At 42.3% G+C, this 13,336-nt stretch overlaps 1 protein-coding gene across 2 annotated transcripts in view; it reads right to left on the bottom strand.

The window, feature by feature from the left end:
* Window positions 1-13,336, bottom strand: part of PCYT1B (phosphate cytidylyltransferase 1B, choline) — a gene marked incomplete at both ends in the record, with an annotated part of 159,362 nt that overhangs the window by 120,562 nt on the left and 25,464 nt on the right. The gene's annotated exons all lie outside the window — the stretch shown is intronic.

Consider the following 13,336-nt stretch of genomic DNA (forward strand, 5'->3'; position numbering starts at 1 on the left):
ACCTACCTCAACATAATAAAGGCCATATGTGACAAATCCACAGCAAACATCATTCTCAATGGTGAAAAACTGAAAGCATTTCCTCTAAGATCAGGAACAAGACAAGGAAGTCCACACTCACCACTATTATTGAACATAGTTTTCGACGTCCTAGCCACAGCAATCAGAGAAGAGAAAGAAATAAAAGAAATACAAATTGGAAAAGAAGAAGTAAAACTGTCACTGTTTGCAAATGACATGATACTATACATAGAGAATCCTAAAGATGCCACCAGAAAACTACTAGAGCTAATCAACAAATTTGGTAAAGTTGCAGGATACAAAATTAATGCACAAAAATCTCTTGCATTCCTATACACTAACAACAAAAGATCAGAAAGAAAAATTAAGGAAACAATCCCTTTCACCACTGCAACAACAACAACAAAATACCTAGGAATAAACCTACCTAAGGAGGTAAAAGACCTGTACTCAGAGAACTATAAGACACTGATGAAAGAATTCAAATATGACACAAACAGATGGAGAGATATACCATGTTCTCAGATTGGAAGAATCAATATTGTGAAAATGACTATACTACCCAAAGCAATCTACAGATTCAATGCAATCCCTATCAAATTACTACTGGCATTTTTTACAGAACTAGAACAAAAAATCTTAAAATTTGCATGGAGACATGAAAAACCCTGAATAGCCAAAGCAATCTTGAGAAAGAAAAACGGAGCTGGAGGAATCAGGCTCACAGACTTCAGACTATACTACAAAGCTACAGTAATCAAGACAGCATGGTACTGGCAGAAAAATAGAAATATAGATCAACGGAACAGGATAGAAAGCCAAGAGACCAACCCACGCACCTACGGTCACCTTATTTTTGATAAGGAGATAAGAGTATACAATGCAGAAAAGACAGCCTCTTCAGTAAGTGGTGCTGGGAAAACTAGACAGCTACATGTAAAAGAATGAAATCAGAACACTCCCTAACACCATACACAAAAATAAACTCAAAATGGATTACAGACCTAAATGTAAGACTGGACACTATAAAACTCTTAGAGGAAAACATAGGAAGAACACTCTTTGATCAAAATCACAGCAAGATCTTTTTTGACCCACCTCCTAGAGTAATGGAAATAAAAACAAAAATAAACAAATGGGACCTAAAGAAACTTAAAAGCTTTTGCAAAGCAAAGGAAACTACAAACAAGATGAAAAGGCAACCCTCATAATGGGAGAAAATATTTGCAAATGAATCAACAGACAAAGGATTAGTCTCCAAATATATAAACAGATCATGCAGCTCAATATTAAAAAAAACAAACAACCCAATCAAAAAATGGGCAGAAGACCTAAATAGACATTTCTCCAAGGAAGATATTCAGATGGCCAAGAAGCACATGAAAAGCTGCCCAAGATCACTAATTACTAGAGAAATGCAAATCAAAACTACAATGAGGTATCGCCTCACATCAGTTAGAATGGGCATCATCAGAAAATCTACATACAACAAATGCTGGAGAGGGTGTGGAGAAAAGGGAACCCTCTTGCACTGTTGGTGGGCATGTAAATTGATACAGCCACTATGGAGACCAGTATGGGGGTTCCTTAAAAAACTAAAAATAGAACTACCATATGACCCAGCAATCTCACTCCTGGGCATATACCCAGAGAAAACCATAATTCAAAATGACACATGCACCCCAATGTTCATTACAGCACTATTTACAATAGCCAGGTCACGGAAGCAACCTAAATGCCCACTGACAGACAAATGGATAAAGAAGATGTGGTACATATATACAATGGAATATTACTCAGCCATACAAAGGAACGAAATTGGGTCATTTGTAGAGACATGGTTGGATCTACAGACTGTCATACAGAGTGAAGCAAGTCAGAAAGATAAAACAAATATCATATATTAACGCATATATGTGGAACCTAGAAAAATGGTACAGATGAACCAGTTTGCAGGGCAGAAATAGAGACACAGATGTAGAGAACAAACATATGGACACCAAGGAGGGAAAGTGGCGGTGGGCATGGTGGTGGTGGGATGAATTGGGAGATTGGGATTTACATATATACACTAATATGTATAAAATAGATAACTAATAAAAACCTGCTGTATAAAAAATAAAATTAAGTAATAACATACATACAGAAACGTGCACATATCCTAAGTGTGCAACTTAGTGAACTTTCACAAGCTGAACACATATAGCATCCAGATCAAGTAACCAACCACTGCCAGCATCCATCCTGTGCTCCTTCCACTATCCTGACTTCTAACATCATAGATTAGTTTGCCTACTTTTAAAATATTTAATAGAAATGGAATGGTGTAGTGTATATTCTTTCATGTCTGGCTTCTTTCATTCAATATTATGTTTGTGAAATTCATCCCTATTTTTGCAGGTGGTTGTAGATTCTTCATTCTCATTGCTGGGTAGCATAACATTGTGTGACTATACTACGATTTATTTATTCTACTTCTGCTGGGCATTTGGGTAGTTTCCACTTTGGGGTTATTATGAATAATGCTGCTAAGAACATCTTAATACTAGTCTTCGGTGGTCGTATGTACAATCTTCCTATGAGTAGAAGTGCTGGGTCAAATATATTTATTTTGAATTTCTAAATTTACTACAAAGAGCTTAGACATCTGATCTGTTTCCACTCGTAGTGCCAAAGCAAAAAATGTAACATGGCAGAGCTAAATACAGCACTTCTCAAAGTGCATCCAAACACATCTTGTTTCTGAATCACCTGGGAGCTTGAGCAGGTGGTTCTCGGCTCATTTATGTGGGAGAACTGTGTGTAGTGGCAACAGGACGCTTTAGAAGTCAGACAAACTGAATTTTAAATCCCACCTTTATGAGTTAGTTTGATCTTTGGGGAATTACTTAATGCTTGGTTTTCTTATTTATAAGGTGGGGAATAGTCATTCTTATTTTACACGTCTGCAGCCTGGTTAGCCAAGATAACCCATATAAAGCAGCCAGCACAGCGCCTAACACAGTGTGCATCATAAATAGTTGTTCCATTCCCTCATTTGCCGATGGAGGAAAATAAGTGAGTGAGACCTCTAGCCCCGAAGTCACTACAGAACAACGACCTTATAACTAAACCATCTGGAGGTGTAACAGAATTTAGTATTATGTGACTGTGCCTACAATTTCAGGCCCACTAGAGATGAAGCAAAGAAGCCCATGAGTACCAGGAGCAAGCTTTTGACAACATTTGGTTGCCAATGGGCCATACACACCATTCATGATGCTCCTATTAACCTATTATTATTGTTGTTGTTGTTCTTTTTCTTTTTTTTTTTTTTTTTTTTTTTTTTTTTTTGCGGTACGCGGGCCTCTCACTGTTGTGGCCACTCCCGTTGCAGAGCACAGGCTCCGGACGCGCAGGCTCAGCGGCCATGGCTCACGGGCCCAGCCGCTCCGCGGCATGTGGGATCTTCCCAGACCGGGGCACGAACCCGTATCCCCTGCATCGGCAGGCGGACTCTCAACCACTGCGCCACCAGGGAAGCCCTGTTGTTGTTCTTTTTCTTAAATGCCAGTTTAAATAGCCCTCAGCATCCTTTTACACTGACATCAGGTTCAGTGTGCATGACTTCAAATAGCTGGAAGGCTCTTAGTACTACAAATAATACCACATTGCATTGATTCTAAAATGTACATTCCCCCCCCATTTGAACATGTCTGAGATTAGAAAGTGTCTTGCAATAAATGACTTAAAATCCATGTTGGCCATTTTCTGACACTTTAACACCTTTGAAAGGGAAGCGTGTCTTACAATTAATGACTTCTTAAAATTAAGAAATGCATAGATGCTACGCACAATAGAAAATAATCACCTTTACTGAGTGGAAAACAAAAATCGCCAAGTCAAAAACTTTGTCAGGAAGGAGATGATATGAAAATGAATCCACAGGCTGGCCCCGTACATTATTACACAGGTGCACACTACAAGGGTTTGCTGCTTTCTTTTCTAATCACTGTGTTTTCAAGTCTGTCTTCAAGACTGTTGAGTGCTAAACTGTCTCTTTATCCCCGAGCAGGGTCAGCTTCCCCAGCCTCCCACACAACCTGGTTCATGCTGGGATAAAGAGGAAGGTAGGAATGTTAAAACAATAATGCTATGGTCTGAGGCCAGCAACACGTAATCAGATCCTAGCAAGGCAGGGGCTGTTACCTGGGAAATTATTGGAAGAAAATAGGCCTATTTTGCAATGACTTAGTTTGTTCTACCTTCCTTGCTTTCTCCTTTTCATCGTGCCTCCAGTGACCAGATGGAATAAATCTTTCTACATTTATTTCACTAAGGAGCACTGAGAAGCTTTGTATGGGCGCCAGCAAAAGATGCAGGAGTCGCAGGACTACAGCCTGACCCACTGTTGGTCTTGAACCCCAAATATGATTCTTACATGGGCAGCATCAGTTAAAGAAGGCCCCCGGAGTTCAATGCCATACTGCTATACCTCAGAGAACCCAGTATTTTTTTTTACATCTTTATTGGAGTATAACTGCTTTACAATGTTGTGCTAGTTTCTGCTGTACAACAAAGTGAAACAGCTATACATATACATATGTTCCCATATCTCTTCCCTCTTGCGTCTCCCTCCCTCCCACCCTCCCTATCCCACCCCTCCAGGCGGTCACAAAGCACTGAGCTGATCTCCCTGTGCTATGCGGCTGCTTCCCACTAGCTAGCTATTTTACATTTGGTAGTGTATATATGTCCGTGCCACTCTCTCACTTTGCCCAGCTTACCCTTCCCCCTTCCCGTGTCCTCAAGTCTATTCTCTACATCTGCGTCTTTATTCCTGCCCTGCCCCTAGGTTCTTCAGAACCACTTTTTTTAGATTCCATATATATGTTAGCATACTGTATTTGTCTTTCTCTTTCTGACTTACTTCACTCTGTATGACAGACTCTAGGTCCATCCACCTCACTACGAATAACTCAGTTTCGTTTCTTTTTATGGCTAATATTCCATTGTATATATGTGCCACATCTTTTTTATCCATTCATCTGTCAATGGACACTTAGGTTGCTTCCATGTCCTGGCTATTGTAAGTAGAGCTGCAATGAACATTGTGGTACATGTCTCTTTTTGAATTATGGTTTTCTCAGGGTATATGCCCAGTAGTGGGATTGCTGGGTCATGTGGTAATTCTATTGTTAGTTTTTAAAGGAACCTCCATACTGTTCTCCATAGTGGCTGTATCAATTTGCATTCCCACCAACAGTGCAGGAGGGTTCCCTTTTCTCCATACCCTCTCCAGCACTTATTGTTTCTAGATTTTTTGAGGATGACCATTCTGACTAGTGTGAGGTGATACCTCATTGTAGTTTTGATTTGTATTTCTCTAATGATTAGTGATGTTGAGCACCTTTCCATGTGGAAAACCCAGTATTTTGAACTTCAGTATTATTAAGTAGATAAGTTAGGAGGCTATTGTTCACATTAAAAAGAGATTCAACACAGAAGCATCTGAAGAAAGCGGAAGACAGCAAAAGTGGTTTGTACGACATTAATATAAAGTTCCAAAGTATTTTGTGAACAATTGTTATGCATATTTTGCCAGTGTGCCTTGCCATAAGATCATTCAACCTGTTTTTACTCTAAATGGATAAAACAAAGGGAGGTTAGGAGTGGGGTAGCCCTGATTTTTTATATAAGCATCAGGTCAAACAGAGCACACTGTGGTGAACCACGTTCCATGGCTATGGAAGCTAGAATCATGGTCTTGGAACTGGAAAAGTCTTGAAACTGGAACCACAGTGGGCCACATAATTGAGGTCCAGAGAGGAGAAGTGATTTGCTGAAGCTCACACGATAATTAATTCAATGGCAAAACTGATGTTGAAGTGAGACTGTGGGTTCCAGCGAGCAGAGACTAAGCTGCAGCCTACTTGTCTTGCCAGCATCCACCCCTTTCGCTGTAGGTCAGTCCGGTTCCCCCTGGGGCTACAGATCTGGATCTGCCTTGATTTGGGGGTTGGTATGGAGCCCCAGAGGCCATAAAGGAACAGATCCATTTCTGCTCATCAATACCACATCTCTCATGAGGAATCACTCAGCCTTTCCACCTTCTCCTACTGCCCCTACCCCAGCCTGGAGACCTGTGGACAGGAAATACTTTGGGGTTGGACCCGACTTCCCAGGTTGTCCCATAATTACACTTCTGCACCTACCAGAACCAAGTCACTATGACTTTGCCTCCACCTTCACAGAGAAAACAGAGGCTATCAGATAAGGGAGGCTTTCGACTTTCTATACCCTTCCCCTTATAACCAAAACATCCTTACCAGCTTCTTTACCAAGACAGTGGGAGAGGTATCTCTTTACCAACATGAAGCCAATTCTTCCTCTTGTGCACTGGATCCCAACATCTCCAGTCTAAGGGTCATTCCCTTCATCAATTTTCCCCATCATTTTCACATTCTCCCACTGGCTCTTTCCCATTCATATTTAACTGCAAGTTGGTACCATCTTAAAAGAATGAGCCAACCAGAAGCTTTGACATCCTGGATGATGGAAGGAAAGAAGGCTGGAGGGAAGTATGGAAGTAAAAAAAGAAGAGGAGAGAAAAGCTAGCTTCTCTCAATCTTAAACACTGATTTATCCACCTTTGGGTCCTATACACTCTATATGCTTCTCCTCTCATTCAAGCTTCTACTTCCCCACCCCCTAAATGCTCTTCAACCTATCTGGTCTCTGTTTTCACCATTTCACTGAAACATGATGATTGACCTCTTCTTCCTAAATCCAAAGGAAACTTTCCCTTATTATCTCATGTGATCTCTCTGCTGCATTGGGTTCTACTGGATATTCCCTCCCCAGAACTTACCCTGCCCTTGGTACCCCTGATCTCCCAGATATTTGAGATGTCTGTCCTCTTTTCATGATCCTTCCTCTATTGGCTCTTTAAATGGTGTTCCTCAGGGTTACATCCTGGAAAGATTCTGGGATAAAGTAGATTAATTTAACCAGATTTCATGTAGAGACAGACAGATATAAGGAGCTTTCTAATAGCTTTAATTACAGCTCTTCGATTTTACTCCTTCCAAGAACCTGATAGGATGGCTCAGGGTCAGTTATTTTCTAGAATTACCCCGTAGTAGGATTATCCTGAGGCACTCTTGCTAGTTAACCATTTCCATCCACTTCTTCCATTGGTCCAGAAACTGACTAATTTCGCTCGCATCAATTTCACTACCTCGATTCCACTTCCATCTCCTCCATGCTGATGTCTCCCAGATCAACATCTCCAGCTCAGAATTCTCTCCTGAGTTCCAAAACCAAACATTAACTAGACACCTTCAAATGGAAGTCCCCATGGTATCCCCAACATTAACTCTCACAAACTGCTATTCCCAGACGCTCCCACCTCAGGGGTGGCACCCACCCACTGCAGCCAGAAAACTGAGCCATCCTGATACTGCCCACCCTCAGGCTCGGTTACAAATCCTGGTGCATTTACCTCCTTTAAAGTCTCCCACATCCATCCAGGACTCTCCTTCTCCACTACCCCATCCCTAACTTCAAACTTATTAATTCTTACGTAGATTACTAAAAAAACAGAATAGGAGAGCAGAGAAAGTGAATGTAAAATATGAAGTAAAGGAAGGTGATTTTTTTTTTAGTTCTGAGTAAATACATGCACGTGTGTACTATGCAACATGAAATGTATTTATCACTGTGGCTTCTCAGAGCTCATCCTCCACAGGCCTGGGCAGGTGTCTGAGCTCCCTCTAAAGCCACATGTGGCTAGTGAGCACTTGAAATTGGCTAGTCTGAACTGAGATGTGTTTTAAGTGTAATAGACACACCAGATTTCAGACTTGGTATGAAGAATATAAAATACTTCATTAATTATTTTTATATTGATTACATTTGTAATGATAATATTTGAGATACATCAGATTAAATTAAATATATTACTGAAAATAATTTCACCTTTTAGAAAAACGTTTTAAATTGTGGCTACTAGAAAAATTTTAATTACGTTGTATTTCCACTGGACAGCGTTACTGTAGCAGCTGGAGTGTGCCACTCACAGTTGAGGGCTTAAGATCCCCTCAAAAATAGACTGATCCTTGCCATATCCAAAAATGTTTTGGGATCAGCAAGCTGCATCTTTTCTTCAAATGCAGGGACTTATCTTAACTTGGGGATCAGGATAATGCAGTACTCCCTGCTGTGATGTACTTTTTTTTTTTTTTTTTTTTGGCTGTGCCAGGTCTTAGTTGCGGGATCTTTCAGTTGCAGCATGCGGACTCCTAGTTGCGGCATGCATGATGAATGTGGGATCTAGTTCCCCGACCAGGGATCGATCCGAGGCCCCCTGCATTGGGAGTGTGGAGTCTTACCCAGTAGACCACCAGGGAAGTCCCCTTGCTGTGAGGTACTTCTGCTCAATGGATAAAATATAGCTTAAATGCTGTAGAAAGCCCAATATATTAAAGCCAAACTTATTTTAAAAAAAGCTCTCTTAAGGGATTTCAGCATCCTGGCATGCTTCCATCTACCAAACTACTGCCTCCTGTTAAATGAAAACGATATTCAAGGGCAGGGGCTCTGGATTATTTCTTTTATTTCTCTCCACAGCACCTGGTGCCTTGCTGTGTGTGGAAGTTTCTAAGCAGCTGGCTAACTGTGGATCATTGGTCAGGGGCTGAGGTTTCTCTCAGTGCCTTTCTAAAGCCCTGCGTCACCGAATACTTTAAATCCCCCTCACTGCCTGAATGAGGACACACCCTTTCCATTTCTGTATGCTCAAATGCCAAAATAAAACAAAGAACAGGGGCTTCCCTGGTGGCGCAGTGGTTGAGAATCTGCCTGCTAATGCAGGGGACACGGGTTCGAGTCCTGGTCTGGGAGGATCCCACATGCCACGGAGCAACTAAGCCCGTGAGCCACAACTACTGAGCCTGCGCGTCTGGAGCCTGTGCTCCGCAACAAGAGAGGCCGCGATAGTGAGAGGCCCGCGCACTGCGATGAAGAGTGGCCCCCACTTGCCACAACTAGAGAAAGCCCTCGCACAGAAATGAAGACCCAACACAGCCCAAAAAAAAAAAAAAAAGAGAGCAGACTTGTCTTCTTATATTTGATTTATATTAATATCCTCCATAAGGAGTTCAGCATTAAGCAAATTGGGGAAGGAGGACTGGAGCGATAGTGAAAGAATAAACTTAAAAGAATGGGAGAAACTAATTCATTGATCCCATGTTCAATATGCCCGACTATTATCAATCTGCAAGAAATGGATGTTGCATTTGGAACAAGACCGGCAGGAAGATGTCTAATAATAACCTTGGGCAGAATTCCAGTCAACCACAGTAGATGCCCAAGGAAGCTCATGGTTGTTTATTTTCACTGACGTAGCACAGTAAGTATCTTGCTTTTAAAATGTATGCTATGTGAGTAGCTAAATAGATGGCGAGGCTAGTAAAGGAAGCCAAGGACGTCTCTGGAAATCTGGTCATCTTTCTGAGCACTAGCGGGTGAGTGCCCTACCTCCCAATGAACATAATGCACCTTCTGCAAGACAGCAGTCTCTTGGCACTGCTCCACTTTGAAGTGAAGTCCAAAATGAACTCCTGCTAACGTAGCATATCGAACCAGCCCTTTTTCATTTCCAAGGCTCTATCATAAAACCTAGGTAATTTTCTATTTCTTTTCTAACTTCTTTATCAGTGTTATTTAATTCTATTTACTCTTTCTTATATTTCCTTCCAACAACAAAAAAAAAGGGGGAAAACCTACAGGTATACCTTCCAGAAAAGCTCCCCCTTGAACACGATTCCATTGTATCCTCAATATCCTTAGCAATTTGCTACTTACAAGGGTCTAACGTATAGATTGCTTTAAAGTCCTGTGTATTTAGGTACGCCAGCTTCCCACTCCCTTTCCTTAAAGGGCTATGCCAGGCTCTGTATTAGACACCAGGGATACGGTGAGGACAAGACAGGTTTCTACTCTACATCGCGCTGGCAAACGTGGACTCGCTGTCAAGGAGTTCACCGCTCTCTCCTTTCTGCCCCCACTGCACCTGGGAACACACCCCTCTGCAGACTGTGTCCTTCTCAACATGTATGAAAGCAATCTGTTTGTGTGCCAGTCTCTTCTAGAATCTCTGGATCACAAAGTACCACAGGGCTCAGAGCTCAGCACGTAGTAGGTACTCAATCACTGTGGGCAGAGCTAACCTGGGTCACAATAAACAGCCTTTACTGTAAATAATATATAGACAAATGTATGTAGACGGGGACACTTGTACACACCTTCTCAAGTGCCATGTTAAATCAAGGGCATGGTTCATTAAAAAAAGGGCATTTTGGGGCTTCCCTGGTGGCGCAGTGGTTGAGAGTCCGCCTGCCGATGCAGGGGACATGGGTTCGTGACCCGGTCCGGGAAGATCCCACATACCGCGGAGCGGCGAGGCCCGTGAGCCATGGCCGCTGAGCCTGCGCGTCCAGAGCCTGTGCTCCGCAGCGGGAGAGGCCACAACAGTGAGAGGCCCGCGTACCGCAAAAAAAAAAAAAAAAAAAAAAAAGGGCATTTTACACAATTGCTGAGATTTAAATCAAATTCGTATTTACAGAGGGTGACATTCAGTGACATAAAGTCACATTCTGGGACTTGCAGTAAAGCTTTATGGCCCTTTATTTACCCAGAAATGTCCTTTTCCATATCTCTAGGTAAAGTTAGAGTGAATTTGGGGAACCAGTGTGTGCCTCGGCTAATACAATCACAACCACTCTGGTAAATGCTACTTTTTTTAAAGATAATGTTTTGTTATTGAGTCCTGTTTCCTCTAAACTTTATGAATCCAAGTTTGGTTACACGTGGGGGAAGGAGCCTGTCCTCTGGAGGGGAATCTCTCAAGTCTTCCATGAACTTTCCAAAGTTAGTTAAGCAACAGAGCAGCCACGCTCTGAGGGACCCACGATTGACTTGGGGCAATATGTTTGGGTAATGGGAGAAACAGAATTTATATAATTTGAAATATGAAGATATTAGCAAAGCTAAAGATCAACAGAAACTACTAAAAAACATAAAAAGAAATCCTAATTTAATATTTTCACTTGCCACTCTCTTCATCAACTATGTTACTAGGTAGTTAATATGTGCCTTCGTTATTAAGTGTAAATCTAAATTTAGAATATAACCCCACAATGACCCAATTTTGCTGATAAGAGAAAAGGTGCTTCAAAAAACTTAGTAGTGGTTTATAAATTGGTTGCAGCCCCTATTTAAACAGAGCCAATTTTCAATAGACCACAATAATGATGGACAACATGGGGAATTTTTATCAAAGCAATCACTTTAACAGTTCAAATTCTGTACATCCTTCACACACTCACACACACACACACACACTTTAAGCCAGAACTGCCAAAAAGATGGAAAAAGAATGTATCTCACTTAAAGGTGTGCTGCAGGAGAAAGGTCTTCCACTTTGCAGGTATAGAGCTCTGTGTTCAAATCCCAGCTCTACAGCCCTTCAAAGCAATGTGGCTTTGGAGAAGTCGCTTACCCTCTCTGAACCTCAGTTCTCATTTCTAAACCGGCAGGGAGGTGGAGGTGTAACACCGCCAGCTTTGTATGGTTCTTGGGAGTTAACCTCCAGGATGAGCTGTCACAAGTGAAAGTAGAAAGTACTTGAACTTTCTTCCTTCCCTTGATTTCCTCTGCCCACCCTCTCAGGCAGAAGCAACCAAGGAGCAGAATAGCTAAAAGGCAAAAAGGGAAGGAAAAGAAGTAGGCACGAGAGACCGAAATGATACACAAACAGGAACCGGATGCCCCCCTCTCCCCTGCCCTTGACCTGTCAGGAAGTTGTGCGATGCAAATCTGAAAATTCAGTTTAACTTTAAAAAACATACTGCGGGCGATGGACTTCCCTGGTGGCGCAGTGGTTAAGAATCTGCCTGCCAATGCAGGGGACACAGGTTCGAGCCCTGGTCCAGGAAGATCCCACATGATGCAGAGCAACTAAGGCTGTGTGCCACAACTACTGAGCCTGCGCTCTAGAGCCGGTGAGCCACAACTACTGAGCCTGCGTGCCACAACTACTGAATCCTGCCTGCCTAGAGCCCGTGTTCTTCAACAAGAGAAGCACCCGCTCACTGCAACTAGAGAAAGCCCTTGCACAGAAACAAAGACCTAGTGCAGCCAAAAATAAATAAATAAATTTATTTTTAAAAATATGGGGCTTCCCTGGTGGCGCAGTGGTTGAGAGTCCGCCTGACGATGCAGGGGACATGGCTTCGTGCCCCGGTCCCGGAAGATCCCACGTGTCGCGGAGCGGCTGGGCCCGTGAGCCATGGCCGCTGAGCCTGCACGTCCAGAGCCTGTGCTCCACAACTGGAGAGGCCACAACAGTGAGAGGCCCGCGTACCGCAAAAAAAAAAAAAAAAAAAAAAAAAAAGAGTTTTTAGTGGCTCAAAGGAATCCCTTGGTAACAAACCAAGGGGATGGGGATGGTTTGTATCCCATCAGAAACAGGTACTACATCGTGTTTGTTGTTCAGCAAGTGGCTTAAGCGCTGGGGAGCAGTTAATATCAAACTTCCCTAAGAAAATATATCTTTAAAAGTAGAAACACAGTGAACAAAAGCCCTAGGTGCTCTAATGTAACTTGCTTGGTTTTCATGTTTTACAAAATTGTCCTAAGTCTCCCTCTGAACCCTTATTAACCCTTCTGAAGAAATAACAGTTACATGATGGACTGGCCTTGAAATCTGTGAGCCCTCATTTTGGGAGGTCACAGAAAATGCTACATCACAAAATCCTTTTTTAAAAAAACCTCTTCCCAGGGTCAAACTCCACAGCCAATCAAAATATTGCACCTTTTAACTCGAGGGAAATCGCTAGAGAGAGTGTAGCTCTAACTAGTATGTCGCTTGGATTTGGGGGTCCAAAGAGAGGTCTCCCCAAGTTCCCGAAGACTTCAGGCCACGGAAAATCCACCACCCATTTGGTGTTTTTGATTCCTTGAGGATACACGTTGAGGTGTTTGAGAACCACCTTCCACATTTACTTAAGGAATCATGACCAGTGGTGGAGAAGCTGATGAAATTTGGGATACCAGTAACTGAGATGCAAGGAAGCTCTGAGTGCCCGTTTCCACACTTTCATTATGAAAGGCAGGCAGCCCCTTTCCAAGTAAATGTAGCTGCTCCAGGTTCCCACTACCTGAAGAGAAACCCTCACAGCACGCTCCGGAAATGTTTACAATTCATTTAAGATGCACATTATTTCTAAACACATCACCGAGGGACCCTTTTACTTATTTATTTTGAAATTTT

This window comes from Hyperoodon ampullatus (assembly GCF_949752795.1).
Source record: "Hyperoodon ampullatus genome assembly, chromosome: X".
In the NCBI taxonomy this organism is placed as follows: Eukaryota; Metazoa; Chordata; class Mammalia; order Artiodactyla; family Ziphiidae; genus Hyperoodon; species Hyperoodon ampullatus.